Source organism: Stenella coeruleoalba (assembly GCF_951394435.1).
Source record: "Stenella coeruleoalba genome assembly, chromosome: 5".
Taxonomy (NCBI): domain Eukaryota; kingdom Metazoa; phylum Chordata; class Mammalia; order Artiodactyla; family Delphinidae; genus Stenella; species Stenella coeruleoalba.
In genome coordinates this window covers 124,858,919-124,879,847 of record NC_137150.1, presented here as the reverse complement: position 1 = coordinate 124,879,847, position 20,929 = coordinate 124,858,919, and the positions used below count along the sequence as shown (strand labels likewise).

General features: G+C 34.8%; 1 pseudogene across 1 annotated transcript; it reads right to left on the bottom strand.

Moving 5' to 3' along the window:
* Positions 1–18,117: 18,117 nt before the first annotated feature.
* LOC307186489 (general transcription factor IIH subunit 3-like) lies at positions 18,118–19,027 on the bottom strand (annotated as a pseudogene). Its single transcript has one exon. The product of its transcript is annotated as a general transcription factor IIH subunit 3-like (transcript).
* Between the last annotated feature and the right edge of the window lie 1,902 nt (positions 19,028–20,929).

Genomic DNA, 20,929 nt, shown 5'->3' with positions numbered 1-20,929 from the left:
GCTTACACACATTAGGGAAAGCAATTACTCAGTCTACCAATTTTAATTCTAATCTTATCTAAAAACACCCTCACAGAAACATCCAGAATAATGTTTGAACAAACATCTGGGAACTCCATGGCCGAGCTGACACATAAAATTAATCACCACAGATTTTATTAATTTTTCAAATGACAGTTAATGAAAGTAGCATTGCCGTGGAAAGATGTTGACTTCTGATCTTTGGCACTCTGATTGAAAGATGGGTAAAAAACTAATAATGAATATAATCTTCACCTATTGATTACCTACTGTATTTTCCAAAATGTTTTCCATAGTGGTTATATTTATATTCCCACCGACAGTGTACAGGGGTTCCCTTTTCTCTACATCCCCACTAACATTTGTAATTTGTGGTCTTTTAGCTGATAGCCAGTCTGACAGGTGTGAGGTGATATCTCACTGTGGTTTTGATTTGCATTTCTCTGATGATTAACGATGTTGAGCACATTTTCATGTGCCTGTTAGCCATCTGTACATCTTCTTTGAAAAAATGTCTATTCAAGTCTCTGTCCACTTTTTAATCAAGTTGTTTGTCTTTTTGATACTGAGTTGTATGATTTGTTTATATATTTTAGATATTAACCCCTTATAGATAATATCATTTGCAATTTCCATCAACAGATGAATGGATAAAGAAGATGTGATATATATATATATATGTATATATATATGCTTTCAATTTAATTGTGTGGTTGTAAAAAAAAAATCTCAAAAACAAGACAGAACCTGTTAAGGTAGACTATAGTATTACTCTCTATTGGTTATTGACCTCTTATTTCAAAATTAATATAATGTAAACATTTATAGAAAGAAGTTGTGTCTTCTACCAAATGTCTTTTTAATCTTTATTTTAAATGAGGACCTAATTACTGCCTGTCAAAGGTGTCCAGGTGTCTCTGTCCAGCCCTGACATAAAGCTTTAATGACAGGCAGTTCCTAATTGGATTAAGGCCATTTTCCTGAGTTTTCATTTCTATCTTTTCTGAATACAAAATTTCCTTTTCTTACACCTTGATGTTTAAGCTATTTATCACTTCCATCTATTTTCTTTGATTCCCACATTTGAGGCCCCATTTATGTTTTTTATTTATCCTGTTTCAGAAGTTATAAGAAATTAATTCAAGCTTATTTTCTTTAATATAATAACATTTCAGCCTCTGTTCATGTTTAATACCAGGACTTTTTAAATTTATTTATTTATTTTTTTAATCCTGCCTTGCAAACGTCTGGCAAAGTCTGTGCCGTTATTTTACGTGGCAGACCACCACTTTTCAATCCGTCAAGCACCAAACTTAGATAAAATAGAAAAAGGAACTAATCATGTGCAGAAATAAGATATGCATCACCATGGATCTGAATCAGAATTGCAACACATAGTTGTGCTTGGACCTGGAACAGCAGGACCGCTGGGCTCCAGGACAGAAACTAGGAGATACAACGGATATTTAAAATCATTTGGTTTGACGTCCCATGAAACTCTCTCAGCTGGACCTAGAGGTGAAGTGTGAATCCTGAACCTTGAAAACAAATGCTAGAGTCTCGTGACCACTGAGAGGCTGGCACATCCACGGAGCTCTTCCTAGGATGCTAGAGGGAGTAAGGATCGGGGGCAACTCTGCCTTGCCTACATCATCTGCCAACATGGGCACTAGATCTGCAGAATTCCCAGTGATAAGATCCTCAGCACACCAGGCTAACATCTGGTGCTATAGTGGGGAGCTGGGAGTTCAGATAGAATAAGCAGACATAGAAGCATGATTGTAGAGGAAGGAAAATACATACGCTCCCCCCCCCACAGAACTACTGTTCATTTTTAGCACTACAATAAAGCATTCTATGTGCTTATCATTTTATATGTTTGATTTTAGCATTCCGTTATATAAGAGGAAGCACTATATTATATAAATAAAGGTTTCTAATGATTTTTTAAAATATCTTAGAAATATAAAATAATGTATTAGATAAAATAATGCATATACACATTAATACTTATTCAGAAAATATTTGAATATTGTTTTTTATTTAGTTTTTGATATCTTGCCTGCTTATAAGTGAATAAAACAACAGTTTTTTGCTTGTACTGAACTTTTATTTGTGAGGATTTTAATTTAAATTTCTTATTAGTGCTATATACAAAGAGAGAATCGTTCACATGGCTTAGTATCATGCTGATGAAATCTCAACCTATAGAGAAATAATTCATAGAAAAAAATTCTTAAGGCACATTATTCTTAGGCAAAAAAGTTTCTCTTATACCAAAGTGAAAACACTTCTTTTTATCTGTTTTTTTTTAATTCACTTTCACTATATACACAGTTTTAGATGATATATTAATGTCTTCTGAGAATAAGAAAAACTTTAAAAGTTAAGTTTATCTTGCAAATGTTTGCCTAGAACTATATATATGACAATAAGGTTTATATTCACTGAATATTTAATTTACTTTGATAGCATCAACTTTTATTTGCTTTTGTCTATAATGACAAATATTATTGTCAACAGTGTTTCCTTTTTGGTAAACATTTTAGTACATGTATCTAGAACTACTGTATTTTTACTCTGACATTAGTCATTGACTTTCAAATAGATCTGCCTTTCCCAAACCAAACACTGAATCCCACTCATAGTAGTACAGTGACACAAGTTTGTTTGAAATTTTTAAAGTGTTCTATTAAATGACTGAGTTAAATTAATTTAAAGGATAAAATTAAAATATTATTTAAATTATTCGAGGGAAACACAGTGGCATCTATTGAAAGCTGTGAAAACTGCTAGCACAAAATAATTTATAGTTTAAATATCAGATCACTAAATTTCTTTCTATGGCATCTTACCATTGTGAAACTGGGTTTTCAGTGATGACTAAGACAAAACAGAGAAACACAATGTAGAAAAGAAAACAAAGGTGACAGTATCCAATCTGAGTTGGAAGTTTACTGATAATTGTTAAGAATACTTTTTAAGCTCTTTGGTTTAACTAATATAAATGCAACTTTTAGAATTCCCTTTGGCCTAGGGTTGCTTTGAAAAAAAAGTTAAATACTAAAGAATGCCTTGAACAGAGAAGATTTGGGAAGGTGCGAAATAGACAGAACGTAATTCGTAAAGTAAATGGATTCTTAATAGATGCTTGTTTTCCACTCAATCCAAAATAAAAATAAAACATTTCCTTAATATTATTAGTGGCTGCTACTACATTTAAATCCAATAAATATCCCTTTTAAAATAAATTGACAGCACGTATACACACAACTGTGATGAGATTTCTATAGATAGATACTGTATGATAAGAGCTGTGTATCCCATAGTCAAACACATGCACACACACACACAGAATGATTTGATACCAGTTGTGGCCTCTTGGACTCCAAGACAATGGAGAAATAAGGCGTGTCCAGGAAAATATCATGCTATATATAAAACTAAGTAGGTAAAGATAAGTATAAATACAAAAATAATTTTTTTCTTGTTCTGCTCTTACATGCTTTATGGGCATTAGACTCCCTACCAACATATCTTAAATAATCCAGAAAATTCGAGGAATTGGAATCTCCTCATACATCAGTATCTGTGGGTATTGTGTAGCAAGTATCACTTTCCTCCCCGATTCCACCTGGGGTTTTCTATGCCTGGAGTAACTGCTAAGGCATTTATATCTGACAAGGTGGGAGCTCCACAGTGCTACTTGTACCTGAAACTGGCACTGACATCTGTGCTGAGGGCAATGTCTCTGGAAGCCCTAAAAGCACTAGCATGATTGCCAGTCCTACCAGGGTCAACAGCTGAAATGTGCATTCACCTTGAATCTCAAAGTCCTATGATGATGCTAATAATATCTGTTTTTTAAAAGTATCTTGTGCATTAAATGCAAACCCATTTCTCTAAGGCTGAGGCGCAAGGGAACTTGGTATAAGCTGAAAGAAACTTGAGTAATGAGCCCTATATTAAGTATGTCTCTCCAAATCCAACCTGTATCTTTACCTTTGATGCATATCTTAGTGCTCAACTGCTTTTCCCTTGAGATGAAATGTTTTTTGGAATGATCTCTCTCTCTCTCTTTCTTTTTCTGCCTCTGTCCTTCTTTCTCTCTCTCATATATATACATACATATAAATATACATATACAATAATATATATGTTCATAGCTCTCTGGACAAATACAAAAATATTTATATAGCATGCCTGTGTCTCAGAATACATTTATCTCAAGATTGCATTTAGGCATACATGTACACACATGGACATATATATATATATACATACGTATATACATATATGTACATATTTTTAAATTGGAAAACAAATCACTCTACATTTCTGACAGTCTGTGAATGTGAAGATGTGTGTTCGTGGGAAGGATTCTGTCTTGCTTCATTACTAAGCATCAGGCAGGCTGCCTGCTCTCTCTCAGGCTCAGTACTTCTGTCCTGAGGACCCTCATAATGGAATGTTCAGTTAGGGAAACATGTAAAAGCACATGTGAGGTTGTAGTTATGAAGAAGAAGCATCGCTTGTCATTATTCTAAGAAGTAGAATAATTTATTCATGAAAAATAAAAATTTACAAGCCAACAACTTTAAAAGAAAATATTAGAAATGTGTTTTTCACCCGAGAATAACATTTTGAGAATGCTTAAATTTAAAAAGAGATTATAAACCTTTACTGGTGTGTAAGAGACATCTATAAAAGCCAATGTCAGGGTGTCACTCAGACATGACTGTGCATTATGTCAGGTGCACCTATGGGCTAGAGAGTAGGTAAGTCCCTAATTACATCTGACAATAGCCTATGCATAAGATAGTTGACAATATTAACCTGTGAAATCTACATAAAGAGGAATAATGTCAGTTTCAAACATATGTGGGAATATACATACACACATACATTCATACATACATACTGCAGGATATCAGGCTTTGCTTGAGATAAAATGAATAGGAAACTCATTATTGTTTCTTTTTTGTGGGTATCATCATACTTTTAGAGATTGTCTACTATAAGTCTGTCATCAAAGACAGAGAACATCAGAACTGAGACATAAAAATTGTTGCTTTCCAGTGACTTTGACCTCAGGGTATCTGAAATTAGGAAAATGTAGGGATGAAGCATTTTTCCTCTTCTCGGAGAACTTTTTAATGGACTCTTCGGTCTGCTCTTGTTACTGTCAGGTTGGAGCATCTTTCTGTTTTACTCTACTTAATATTTTGCCATATAAGCAAAAAATGAATTTAATTATAAAAATAAATTTAATTACCAATGTTGCCTGTTGATAAACATATCTGACTCGTGGTCTTCTGTAATTCACCTCCGCTCTGCTTAATGAATAATTAATAGCATTGATGTCATCACAACTTCCGCCTGCTCCATGGGAAAATTAATTACTTTTATGAGGAAGCTGACATAGGATAGCAAAACTGTCATAAAATTTCTAGGTTGTGGTTTGGCCAATATGTTGTATTCAGGGCTTCTTTAATCCAGGTCAGCTTTATTTGGGGACACTGCTCCTGCCTGCTGTTCTTCCACGTGGTAGTGGTGATGAGTAGATTTCAGACTGGAGGGCTAGAGCTCATTCCTGCTAATAAGTTGAATAATTGCTCCCGGAACATTTTTAATGAACTACTCAAAGTGTTCATCTTAATTCTATCTTCAGCAGTCATCTGATTTTGTCCGTGCCTCTGACGATCAATTTCTCTATGGCTAAAAACAAAGTATGGAAAAAAATACCAGTTTCCAGTCAAATCTGTCAGTGTTCCTCTGGTAATTATTTTCTTAGGTAGCTAAACTTAAAACATCTTTTAATACCTCATAATAAGATAAAAGTTTTATATGTTCATATAATTTTAATGCTTTTTTTTTCTGTTAGGATTGTCTTTACATGGAATTAATTGTTTTGTGGGGTACAAGATTAGAATATAAATTGATATTGTTTTCAAGGGTAGTAGTGATCCTGCACCAGCTGGTGAAAACTACTCTGTTCCTGCGCACAGCCCTGGAGCACTACACTTGGGAACCCCTGCTTCCCCCTACATCGCTCTTAAGTGAATTAGCACGCAACCTCAGGATTTAATTTTACACCGAATGTGAGTACACAGTAGTGCATGTAACTTTGTTCTGGTCAAATGCTAGGCTTACTAGCTTTCTGTTTTTCTCCTGGATGTAGAAATAGGGCAGCGGGTGCCCTCTTTCCTTAGGCCAGGCAGTTCACTTCTTATCTGGCACAAATAACAACCGTTGTGATCCATAGACTCTGACAGGAGATCAGTTTGATAATCTGCCATGATATAAAGTTCTACCTTTCCCATAAAATTATAAATATAGGACTTAGTTTTGCATTCACAAATTTTATAAGTCTCAGAGCAATTTTTTCAAAAGATGGTGGGTCAGAAGCTCTAAATTCGCTGAGATGTCCACAATGATCTCTGCAAGGATTATTCAGCTGATGATATGACTTGTCTATCTTTTACTGCACAATGCTTCCATTCCTAAACTGATTAGGAAGAGTTAGTATGCTGTCAGCTCAAATTTGCCCCAATTCTATGGGGGGCTGTCACACATTACCAATATGACCAAATGAGTTATATTCTGGTAAAATTTTGGTTAAACAGACTCTCCTCCATGATATACATTTGGAATATATGAAAGACTATGGCTCTGGCATTAAGTAACGTAAGGAGTTTGATATGTCATGTGATGAAAGATTTTCACATATTGAAGTGTGGAGAAATCATTCTGGCTTATACATAAGTTAACTTGAATTTTATGCTAACAAAACAGCCTGTCTGTGGTCTATCAAGCATACATTATACATCTGCTTTAATTAAAGAAAAAGGCACATTGACCAAAAGTGAAGAATGTCTATGTTCAAAATAAAGATTAAATTCCTCTCTTCCTGAGACACCAATGCTGATACTCCTTCGAGTAAGACTCCTCTCCTAGGTACCAAGGTCATACCAACTCACTGTGTACATGCTGATCTGTTTTTTTAAAAAACCTTAAAGGAATATATTCCTGACTTGTTTGACGTTCTTTGTTCTGACAAGATATAAAACCGTGCTAAAAACCATGCTTCACCGGAGCAGTTTGTCAGAGCTATCTGAGAGACTGTCTTCTGGGCTATAGCCCTCAGTTTGGCTCAAATAAAACTCTTTTCTATTCCTATTATTGATTGCTTATTGATTATTTGTGTTGGCACACGTAACTTTTGACTCCATTGTGGATTTGAATGATGGAGTATTTATAGCCAAACCAGATTTTAAAAAATCTAGTTTGTACAAGCATCCTAAAACTTCCAAATAAAGCTGTCTGGTAAAAGATAGTTTAAAATTTTTTTCTGTTCCGGTGAGAAAGTTTGCAGATGGCTTTTTCAATCATTTTTAGCTCATTAGGGAACTAACCTTTTAGTAATAACAATTGTTACCCTTCATGAATAATTGGAGACGTATGTGGATGTCAAGTTAGCTACACTAATGAAAGAATTTAGGCATTTCAGATGACTGGGAAATAGAGTTTAATCACACATTTGGTGTTGTCAAGATCAAAAAAGAATGTTACCTGGAGCCTGGAGGTTTGGCTTCACGTCTACAATGTTTTAAACAACTTCAACTTCAGTGCTATTGACAGGTTGGGCTAGATTAACTCTTTGTTTTGTGGGGGTGTATTGTATGTTTCACGACATCCTTGGTCTCTAACCAATAGATGCCCAGTGGCAAATCCTTGCCCCATTTGTTACAATCAAAGAGTTTCCAGACATTACCAAATATCTCCTGGACGATCAAAATCTTCTCTGGTTGAGAACCCCTAGTTTAAACCAAGCTTGATTCAAGGCACCTGGTAGTGACCCGTGATTTGGAGGATGGCTACACGGGACACAGAACAAGCAGGGAACCAAAGTGTGTGTTTCAGGAAACACTCTAACAGTGTAAGTGCTGAGAAAATGGCATCAATCTCCCTCAAATATTCATAGTGACCAGGGATCTGGACCATCACTAGAACAGTTGTCGGGACCTGCTCTATGTGGAAAAGAGAAGCAATGGTAACACAGATCAAACTCCAGAGTCTATGTAACAGGAGCCTGGAAGTCAGCCTAGGTGCTACCCTGTGGAGGTTCCCTTTCAGAGATCACGATAAAGGATTCAGAGGAAGTATTTTCAATTAAAAAAAAGTAGATGATTTGGCATTTTGAGTTTATGGATCTAATTTATTCCAGTTATACTTTGAGGTCCTTATGTTAAGAACCACGAGTCTTTATGCAGCATTTTAAAATCATTGTCAAAGAGTTATTTAGTCTGTGACTATAACCTTGGTGGATGGTATTCACAAATGATTACATTGGCTACCTAGGTAAATTCCAGAATCTTTCAACCTCAATAGCTTATAAAAGGAACTGTCAAATTCAGCCAAACAATAACATCAAAAAATATGATGAAGGTATAAAATTTAATGACAATTTAAATCTCAATGGATCTAAAATCATTTTCTAAGTGATGAAACAGAGGATAGTGGGACCCTGAAAATGGTCAGATCACAAAAGTTCAAAACAGAGAGCTGAGCTCAGGTTGTCCATGTAAGACCCTACTCAGCTCTAGGAAGGCATTCTCTGACCATTCTTCCTTAAACTTCTCTCAAGATACAGAAGAAACAGAATAAAGCTCAAATGTTCAACTGTAGCTCAGAGGTAAGAAGGGTTTCATATGAATTCATCAGGAATAAAGTGAGAGAGATAGATATTGGGGTGGCCAAAAAGTTCGTTCGGGATTTTCAGTAAGATGATACATAGATAGATAGATGATAGACAGATAAGATAGACAGATAGATAGATGATAGATAAGATAGATAATAGGTAAGGTAGATAGATAGATAAATACCTAATTACACATGAATAGAATGAAAAGAAATAAGAAAAAAATGACAGGAAAATAACATTAAAAAAAAGTGCAAAGGTTTTTTTTTTTTTTTTTTTTTGGTTTGTTTGTTTGTATTTAAAGTAAAAGCATGGCAAATAGCAACCTGAGAAATATTCAAAGAAAGGCATATGGAAATTAAATAAAAATTTTATTTAAAGTGAAAGGCTGTACTACTGGATTTGATTTAGGTATTTCCACAATGGGCTTTATAACAGAACAACCCAGTATGAGGAAGACCACCCTCTCAGGTCAGAAAAATCATAGGTCTACCTCACAGGTACAGAACTTTTACCATTAATCTTATAGCATATACAAGACCAATTGAAAACATATGACATCGGTTTCTTTTTCCCATTAAGTACATATTTTATTGTAACTAACTGACACAGGTATTTTAAAATGCAAAGCTGTGAATAAATTTTGTTGATGGTTAATCATGCTGGTCTTTGCATATGAGCATGAGTACACTCTATCCATCCTGAAGACACACAGTTGATGAATCATTTTAATATAACAAGGCATTGTAACATATGTAATATAACATATAACATATGACATCTTTGAGCAGACAAATATTGACAGAAAATATAAGGGAAAAGGAGTGGACTATATACACTAGTGCTATATATATATATATATATATATATATATATATATATATATAAATGATAGCTAGCTAGCTAGCTAGCTAGCTAGACCATTTGCTTGGAGAGAGTAAAAAAAAGGAGGAAGAAAAAGACAAAGAACACCAAGCTAATGGACAATATTCCACTTAGATGGAAACTTTAGGAGTGGTGGTGAATATATTACCTCTTCTCAATTTTCTACCCCTACTCTTGACCCAGCAATACTGGAAGCCTAGGGGAGAGGTCTTCTTGGACAAACAACTTGGAAGGGGAAAATCATCCTATTAATACCTATGAAAGATCTAAGCAGGGAACAAAAATGCAGAAAATATGTATCATGTATCAGACTCTGAAACCCGTTTCAATGGTGATATCATGTAAAAGTGATAAGCCTAAACTAAATCAGCCTTGATGAGCTGGGATGTGTACTTTTTGCTAAACTGATTCTGGTTACTTGGGTTTATGAACTACTTAAACCCAGGGGTGTTTAGAAAACTCAAGAGAGAAATATTTACATTCTACAAAATTCTTATTATTACAGCAATAAAGTTAAATGTACAACCTCTTAAAATTTAATTTTAAATAAAATTTATATATATATATATTAAATTTTCACCTTGAATTTATGGGTCAGATAATACCATTTATACATTTGCTAGAGATAAGTGCATATATCTGGATTATATATTAAATTTAAAATGTTTTAGAGGTGGAACTTATAGACTATATCTTGCTAATTTGTGTATCCCCTATAGATAAGACCAAAGTTTTTAATGTTTTATGAGTAGAGACTGCGCAGATTGCAGGAGGGTTATGCTAATAAGTGGTCAGCCAGTCCAGCTCATCATAGATGCCTATTATATTTGATAATGTATATGTGTGTGCACAAGTGTATGTGGTTGGCATCAGCTAAGAGGTGTTTACCCTCTTGCAGTCTTCAAAGTCTCTAGATGATTCGTCAGCAGTGGCTTTTGCAACTCCAGCTGATAGACAGCGAGTCAGTGGCCTTGTGACTAAGGATACTGCCTCTGCAAATAAACTGCCCTTCCCACTACCTGTAGGTCCCTGGGCAAGTTTTGTAAACTTTCTGTTCCTCAGTTTTCCCACCAGTAAAACTGTAGCTGTAACATTACCACCACTCACAGTACAAGACTGATATGATGAATTAATACATGTAAAATTTTTGCAACAGTGAGTGACATATCCTAAGTACTCAATAAATATCAGCTATTGAGTTAAGGATGAATCTAATACCATGATTAGAGATGAAGAGAAAAAGGACTTAGGTCTTATCTGTACTCTGATAATGCTCTTAAAATGAGAAATGTGGGTAATTTTCCAATCATAAAGGAATTTGCAGCTACAGATCAATAGCAACCTGCCAGTTGCTTGAAACTCCATCTGAAACAAAAAGAGATTTACTGCTTTTGGGTGAAGCAGTAATTCAAAGAAATGGGTTGTTGAATACTTTGTAGGTACTTCTTGTCACATATCAGAATAACCTCTGTCATAGGATAAATGGCCCGTTTTTACCTAAATAAACATTGTCTCAGGTTCTGAGAATTTCTGGCACATACTGCAAAATATCTTTCAAAATTGAGCTCAGAAGGACAGATGTTGATCTAAGCATCCTTGGCATCTTTGACTCTGATTATTAGAGTATATATATATATATATATATATATATATATATATATATATATATATATATATACACACGTGTTTCCCCTTATAGAATTGGATTTCAGAATATTTGTCAAATGCATTTGTTTATTGAAAAAATTGTGTGTATTGATGAGGATATTTTAAGGACAAGGAAAGAGCACATTGTAGTGCCTCTAAGTTTTCTACTTGAGCGGTAGGAAAACATGCAGCTCTGAAAGCTTAATATGTACCAACTACTGGAAAATGATCAATTTTTACATTGATATTATATTACTCTCCTATGGCTACTGTAACAAATTACCACAAACTGGGTGTCTTAAAACAACTGAAGTTTATTCTCTTACAGTTTTGGCAGCCAGAAGTCTGAAACGGGGCTTATGGGACACAAATCAAGCTGTTGGCAAGTCTGTGCTTCCTCTGGAGACTCTAGGGAAGAATCAATGTTTTGCCTTTTCTAGCCTGTAGAGCTGCACTCCTTGGCTCATAGCCCCCTCCTCCATATTCAAAGTCAGAGGCATAGACAGCACCTCCTCTCTATGCTCCTATTCATGCCTTCCATTCTATTTGTAGTCCAATGTTCTTCTGCTTTCTTCTTCTAAAAACACTTGTGATGTCATTTAAGACCTACCTGAGGATAACCTCTTCATCTCACTATTCCTAAATTAATCACATCTGTAAAGACTTTTTTTTTTTTGTAAAGACATTTTTGCATGTAATATAAGACTCACAGATACTAGGATTAAGACCTAGATATTTTTTTTGGAGAAGAGAGGTGTTATTTAGCTTACCACTAATATGAAAGTATCATTGGAAAAAAAGGTAATCTTTCAGACATCAAATCGTTAATCTGATTGGCACAAGCTATTAATAATAAGGCAAGGATTTTGAGTGAAAGCCGTCATATAGCTATAGCTTTGCTGTATAAATCAATAGCAAAAAAACAAAAACAAAAATCTACATTTTAAAGACATTATTAAAACAGCCAATCAATGTAAATTGGTATAATCAATTCTGCCCTTTTTTATTTCTGTTTATTGTAAAGTTTATTTATTTTTACAATTGCTTCCATTTCAACATTGACAAGGACAACCACAGAAACAAACTTTTTATCAAATTTGTTATCATATCCTAGTATATGTCTAAATTCTTAGAAAATGCCATTTTATATTTGCAAACATTCACTCTGTTTAAACATACTTTGGGGTGATTGATATGTTCATATATGTAAAATAGATTCTAGATAATCAAGAAGTAAAGCATCAGACAATCAGGAACAAAAGTTTGCAAATTAACCTTGAATAGGATGTTTATAAATGAGTAATTTATTAATCAGTCTGGCTATAACAGAATACCATATACTAGATGCCTTAAACAACAAACATTTATTTCTCACTGTTATGGAGGCTGAAAGTCTGAGATTAGCCTTGTGGTCAGCATGCTCAGATGCCAACTTGATCATATTCACAGTGAGGGCCTTCTACCTCTTTCCAGATCATTGCCTTCTTGCTGATTCCTCACATGGAGGGAGAGAGAGAGCTCTGGTCTCTTCATCTTATAAAAGTACTAACCCCATAATGGGGGCTCCACCCTAAGGACCTCATCTAAACCTAATTACCTCCCAAAGCCCCCACCTCCACATAGGGTTTCAACATATGGATTTTGGAGGAATCCATAGTAAGTGGCAAGCAATTATTCACTAAAAATATTTGATTTCAGGAAATGTATTTTACTGCAGATCACTTAGGTTATGTTGTTAGTATCTAAAATATTTGGGATCCATTATCTAACCTTTCACTATTAGCATCCAACTTGTATCATTTCTTGAATAACAAGACAAGGGTAGACTGATTTTTTTTCAATTTTTGAGAGAGATTAATGAATCAAAAAGAATGACAAGTTTCAATATTTTTCATCACTGGAGAGTATGTTTACTAATTATCAGATTGGAAAATTGAAATGATACACTTCAGTTCATCCCAAAAAATGTAACATTACTCAAGTGGTAAAAGCTTAATAAATGTATTTTTGCGTGCACTACTTGAAAATTTGAAAAAAAAATGCTCTCCTCCCCACAATGAAGGAGCAGTTATTTAGCTAGTTCTTATTGGTGTTTTTTCTAATGTTAGTAACTTTGTCATGTAGAGTAATTACAGAGTATAGCCAAGTGAGTGACTATTATATTAACTATGATTTCTCAATTGAATCTGTTAATTTAACAAGGAGTAAATGTCTAGTTCTTAACAATAACAATGGAGTTCTTTGTGGTACTTCACAATACCCAGCCAACCCTTGTCAATTAATTTAATTTGCTTAGTGGAATTTAGATGACCTTCATAAAATATTCTCTTGATTTATCTAGTCACGTTGTAAATAAAAAGATTAATCAAGATATAATACAAAGGAAAATGAGTTTCCTTTTATAGAATTTCACTTGATTAGAAAAGGAAATAAAGTCTATAAAATGTGGTAGAGAAGTATTAAAGTTCCTTATTCCTATAGGGCATATATTCTGCTGCTTTGATTCATTTTTCAGATGAAGTCTATAAATAAATGTATATGTAAGAAAACCACAATATTTTCTCTTTAGATGATTCTAAAGTTTTCTAGTTACCTAGCAAAATTGGCATGCATGTATATGTATATATGCATATATGTGTATATACATAATGTATATGTCATGTTTCTGTATACATATATGCATACTGTACATAAATATCAGTCTTAAAAATTTAAATAAATTTACCAGTTGTTGATATACAACTTTTCATGAAGAAATTTTGTAAGACAGATTAAAGACAGGAAGAAAAGAAACTGCAAAACAGTGCCTCTCTAACATCTTTCATCTCTAAAACATAAACTACATTCAGTCATCAAGGATAGAGACCTTCATTAAGGATAGAGAAGTGTAGTGAAATTGAATTTTTAGGTATTTTAGAATTAACAATGTGATGAGAGTGACTTAGTGTGATATGCACACATGACAGATGAAAAATATCTGGTTGAGTTATTACAGCAACGATTTTGTCATTTTATCACAAAAAATAACCCAACATGTTCCACCTGAATAAGATTACTTAAGAATGTGTGCATAGAACATAAAATTGGTTAAGGGTCTGCCTTAGCTCATGGAGTATTAGGTGGCTCAATTCAACCTTTTCATGAGAATAACTAAAAGGTTTGACAAAATAACCAAGGCATCTTATTGATGGTGTGAGATATAGCACAAATACTGGGAAAAGTTCAAGTACTGAAAGCTGATTCTGCTTTTTATTCTGATAAAAAGGAAAAAAAAAAGAAAGAAGAAAGAAAGAAAGGAAGGAAGGAAGAAAGAAAGAAAGAGAGGGAGAGAGAGACAGAGAGAGAGAGAGAGCAAGAGAGTGAGAGCGAGAGCGAGAGAGAGAGAGAAAGAAAGGAAGGAAGGAAGGAAAGGAGGAAGGAAGGAAGGAAGGAAGGAAGAAAGAAAGAAAAAAAGAGCCCCCAAAATTGGCTGTTTTTTGATGTCCTCCTTAGTCTATGGAGACTCAAGTTCAAGATGAGGGCATAGCAAAGGAAGAAATTATGACAAACCTTCACTAACTTAAGCATTTTCTTTTCCTTTTTAGGTTTAAATAAGGAACCAGCTAAAGGATCCATTCTAATTCACTATTTTTTTCTAACTCTCCCTCTATCCATCTCCCTCTCCTCCTTGGCAACCACAAACTAAAGCTTGTATCCCCCAAAACTATGTACTAAGATAAAGATGAACCATAAGTTAAATAGCTCTGAAATGCACACTTATGGCCCTGTGTTGGATCATCCAAGTGATTTGGAAATATTCAAATATTAAAATTGGGATAATGTAGCTCTAGACTAATAGAAACCCCAGAAGACCTCAGGAGAAAGAAACTCTTTCCTCCTCAACAGGGGAACAATATTTTAACATCAGGTAAAGAAAGGTTGATTGGAAATTCCAATAAATTGTTTCTCTAACATTATTTCTAATGTCTGGATGCTTGAAGAGAATAAGCTTATGAAGTCATGTAGAGACATGTGACCTTGATTTATATTTTGGGTATCCATGAGTCAAGATATTCCTTAGATAAGGAATGTTGTTACTGCCATTGGCTGTATCAGGCAGACAGACAATTGTTAATTGCTCAAGATTCTATAAAAATATTGATGAACTAGTTGTTGGCCAGGGCATCCAGTTCTAAGATGACTACCAGAAGTATCTCCAACTATGTTGACCCTTGGGTCCTGACTTTTATCATGGGTGTCTTGGTTAAGGGATGTAAAACAGCAACTCTGCAGTGGGTTTATCATGCATGATGGTAGTTGATACCATATGTACAGTGTATGAGTATAAATATTTTAGCTCCTTATTTACATTTACTCCTAGGTATTTTATCTTTTTGATGCAATTGTAAATGGGGTTGTCTTTTTAATTTCTCTTTCTGATATTCATTCCTTTTGATCATGATGTATAATCCTTTTAATGTATTGTTGAATTCAGTTTCCTAACATTTTGTTGAGTTTTTTTTTTTTTTTTTGCGGTACGCGGGCCTCTCACTGTTGTGGCCTCTCCCGTTGTGGAGCACAGGCTCCAGACGCGCAGGCTCAGCAGCCATGGCTCACGGGCCCAGCTGCTCTGCTGCATGTGGGATCTTCCCGGACCGGGGCACGAACCCGCGTCCCCTGCATCGGCAGGCGGACTCTCAACCACTGCGCCACAAGGGAAGCCCTTGTTGAGGTTTTTGCATCTATGTTCACCAGTAATATTTGTCCATAATTTTATTTTTTGTGTGTGATCTTTGTCTGATTTTGGTATCAGGATGATTCTGGTCTTGTAGAATGACTTCAAAAGCATTACTTTCTTTGCAAATTTTTTTGAATAGTTTGGGAAATATAGTTGTTAATACGTCCCTAAATGTTTGGTAGAATTTACCTGTAAAGCCATCTGATCTTGGACTTTTGTTTGCTGGGACTTTTTAAAATTATTGATTCAAATTCATTACTGGTAATTAGTCTGTTCGTATTTTCTATTTATCTTTTTCCTTCCTTCCTTCCTCCCTCTACCTTTCTCCCTTTCTTTCTCCTCCTCATTTAGTTGATATACTTTGGTGTATGGGGCTCTCTACCCCATTTATATTTCTAAGGTTCTTCCTCCAGAGAACATCAAATCAGTATGGTCACATTTAGGGGCCTCACTGTTTGCTTTATTGGGTTCAAAGATTCATCTGCGTTTTAGTGGCTGTGCTACAGGGGTGCCATGGGTGTGTTTTTCTACAATCCTGAAGATCATGATATTTGTTTTGACAGAGGCATAAGCAGCAAAATATTTTTGTAGGGTTCTAGTGAGTCATCTGTCTTTAGGAGTATGGATCTCAGTCATTCAAATTATTTTTAACGAAAATATAAATTATTTTATTATAAAAATTTATACAAAATAAAACATTACCACAACAGTTAAAAGTAAAATTTAAACAGAATTAAGCCAGTCCATAAAACATTTCAAATGAAAAAGTAATAACAGAAACCTTATCAGCTTATTTGAAATTATTCATCTTTAGATATATGATGCTTTATTTCCTAGACTTAAAATAGTGATCTCCATTACAATTAGTTAGGCTGTGAAATATTGAATATTATTTTTTAAAGACAAACAGATTCTTAAACTCAAGGATTAACAAATCATTGGAAAGTGATCACCAAAATCTTTGGGTATTTGTTAACAAAATCGTAAATCCAGAATACAAAATCTACCTGAAATAATCTAAACAAACACCAAATTACTTAAATGAAACTCAGTTTCTGAGATGGTATTGAGAAAAATAAAATCTTATTTATATACAAGGTTGTATACACAAATAGATTTGTGTCAATATACTTTTAAAAAACAAATCAAACCAGCCCCCGTTCCTGAAAATCCTTTCTACATTATGCTGGAATTTAAAAGAACTTTTAATAACTTCAAGGTTACATAGAAAAATAAGTTTTTTTATTGTTGAAATTACAAATAATTTTTCTTTTGAACTTATTGAAGTTTACAGTATTAAGTCCAAAGCTTCTAGAGAGCAGTTCTTCAGTATTAATGCTTTCCCCCTCCTCATTAAAAAAGGGATGAATTCTATGAGGGGGCAACACTTAAATGTAAAGAAGTCATTCTCCCCAAGAAATTCCCCCTAAGAACCCAGACATTAGCTTTCACAAACAAGCTCTTCACACAGCTGTTTCTAAAGAAAAAGTTGCTACCAGACTACTGCACTCACTCTCCTTATTCATTTAAAATCAGCTTTTAGAGATATTCACTGACAAACTATCATTTGGATGACTCTGTCTAAACATGTACTGATGTCAGACAAAAGAATAAATATCTGCTGATATCTGGAGCTAAATCTCAATCTAGAAAATAAGGATTTTATTTACTTGATTATTGTCAAAGTTGTGTTGATTCAAGTAAGATGTTCTATCTTGATTAATGCCATTACTCCATAAATAGTCACTTTTTCCAAAACTGCATTCAAATTTCAGTTGTACATTTCATAGTAGGAACCTAGATGGGTAGGTTCTGATACCTATAATCAGTCAGCACAGACTGTCTTTGACAAACGATCATCTAGTCACAATTTGTGCTTTCTCTTCCCCCATTTCTGGACAAAAAACAGTCAGAAAAGATTTTAGGGTATATTGCATAGAACGACTGCCTCCAATAAATCAGCTCCCCAGAAACACAGGATGAGGATGATGTTTTACAATATTTCCTGTAAGAAAGTTCATTAAAAATTATCTTACACATATCTCTTTTTTTCAGAGCCTTCCTAATATAGATTCTGCCATATAATTTCTATTAATAGCCCTAAGTGACGGAGAAACAATTTTTACTATCATGCAGACATTTTTAGTTACTTTTTCTTGGCCTTCAGTTCTGGAGGTAGAGAAATCTTAAAGGCTGTCTTGCATGTAGTGCAGATAGGGCTGAAATTGCAGAATACTGACAAACACACAGAACAGATGTAGCCTATTTCAATGAGATTTCGATGACAGAAGCAAGTAGCCCAGTAGTCAACAAGAATTGGGGGTGGGAGGATTAACTGAGATCTCTGATCTTGATCAGGAAGAAAAACTCACAGTAAATACTGCAGAAGGGAGGGCCTCTGAGGCACCTTCAAGTACAGTCCCCCTGTGATGTCACAAGCCTTTTGGAGGAGTCCTGAATCAGAGTCTAACACGCAGGCACCAATCAAAATATTCTGCTTCTGTGCTGCAAAGCTGACATTCATGAAGTTCATATATTGCAACACACTGTCTTCTGCAGCCTTAATCACCCAATAGACAATTTCATTTCCTGATTATCTTTAACCTCCTTGTTCATTCCATGAATGTAGCAAACAACTTTGGCGAGGGATCCTGCCAGCAGAGTTTCTGTATGTTGACCCTCTATGTCACTCTTGGTCATTAGATCTTTTATCTCTTCAACAATAATTTCATTTGCTGAAGTTAACAACTCATATTTTCATCTTCACTTCCTGAGGGATTAAGTGCAGAAAAAGGGTTGCCAGAGTCTCCAAAGAAGTCTCCAAGTCTGCCATTCTTTCCGGGATATAAGAATTGAGTTTCTTGAATATGACTTGCTATCACAGCAAGTTTGTTGGAACGATTCATGAATAAATGAGAATTTCCTAACACCATCACTGCATTTACGCATTTTGATAAAGTAAACTGAGATCACTTTAATGCTTGCTTTCTCCACCAAATTAGGCTGGTATCAACTACGATAACTAGAAGATTCAATTCATCTTCATCTGAGACCATGGCAGCCCGGGTCCCTCAACACACAGCCACTTGCAGTCTCAAATTTTTAAATAATTATATCTTTTCAAATATTGACTGTTTTCCCTTCACATTTGTGACCATCCAATGAGCCCATATAACACATAGGGCATATTTTTTTTTTTTACATTTTTATTGGAGTATAATTACTTTACAATGGTATGATAGTTTCTGCTCTATAACAAAGTGAATCAGTTATACATATGCATAAGTTCCCATATCTCTTCCCTCTTGCGTCTCCCTCCCTCCCACCCTCCCTATCCCACCCCTCCAGGCAGTCACAAAGCAATGAGCTGATCTCCCTGAGCTATGCGGCTGCTTCCCACTAGCTATCTACTTTACATTTGGTAGTGTATAGATGTCCATGACTCTTTCTCGTTTTGTCACAGCTTACCATTCCCCTTCCCCATATCCTCAAGTCCATTCTCTAGTAGGTCTGTGTCTTTATTACTGTCTTACCCCTAGGTTCTTTATGACATTTTTTTTTCTTAAATTCCATATATATGTGTTAGCATACTGTATTTGTCTTTCTCTTTCTGACTTATTTCACTCTGTATGACAGACTCTAGGTCTATCCACCTGATTACAAATAGCTCAATTTCGTTTATTTTTATGGCTGAGTAATATTCCATTGTATATATGTGCCACATCTTCTTTATCCATTCTTCCGGTGATAGACACTTAGGTTATTTCCATCTCCGGGCTATTGTAAATAGAGCTGCAATGAACATTTTGGTACATGACTCCAAGATTGCTTTGGATATTCGGGGACTTTTGTGTTTCCATACAAATTGTGAATTTTTTTGTCCTAGTTCTGTGAAAAATTCCAGTGGCAGTTTGATAAGGATTGCATTGAATCTGTAGATTGCTTTGGGTAGTAGAGTCATTTTCACAATGTTGACTCTTCCAATCCAAGAACATGGTATATCTCTCCATCTATTTGTATCATCTTTAATTTCTTTCATCAGTGTCTTATAATTTTCTGCATACAGGTCTTTTGTCTCCTTAGGTAGGTTTATTCCTAGATATTTTATTATTTTTGTTGCAATGGTAAATGGGAGTGTTTTCTTGATTTCACGTTCAGATTTTTCATCATTAATGTATAGGAATGCCAGAGATTTCTGTGCATTAACTTTGTTTCCTGCTACTTTACCAAATTCATTGATTAGCTCTAGTAGTTTTCTGGTAGCATCATTAGCATTCTCTATGTATAGTATCATGTCATCTGCAAACAGTGACAGCTTTACTTCTTCTTTTCCGATTTGGATTCCTCTTATTTCCTTTTCTTCTCTGATTGCCATGGCTAAAACTTCCAAAACTATGTTGAATAAGAGTGGTGAGAGTGGGCAACCTTGTCTTGTTCTTGATCTTAGTGGAAATGCTTTCAGTTTTTCATGATTGAGGATGATGTTGGCTGTGGGTTTGTCATATATGGCCTTTGTTATGTGGAGGACAGTTCCCTCTATGCCTACAATCTTCAGGGTTTTTATCATAAATGACGTTGAATTTTGTCAAAAGCTTTCTCTGCATCTATTGAGATGATCATATGGTTTTTTTCCTTCAAATTTGTTAATATGGTTTATCACATTGATTGATTTGCGTATATTGAAGAATCCTTGCATTCCTGGAATAAACCCCACTTGATCATGGTGTATGATCCTTTTAATGTGCTGTTGGATTCTGTTTGCTAGTATTTTGTTTAGGATTTTTGCATCTATGTTCATCAGTGATATTCGCCTGTAGTTCTCTTTCTTTGTGACATCCCTGTCTGGTTTTGGTATCAGGGAGATGGTGGCCTCATGGAATGAGTTTGGGAGTGGTCCTCCCTCTGCTACATTTTGGAAGAGTTTGAGAAGGATAGGTGTTAACTCTTCTCTAAATGTT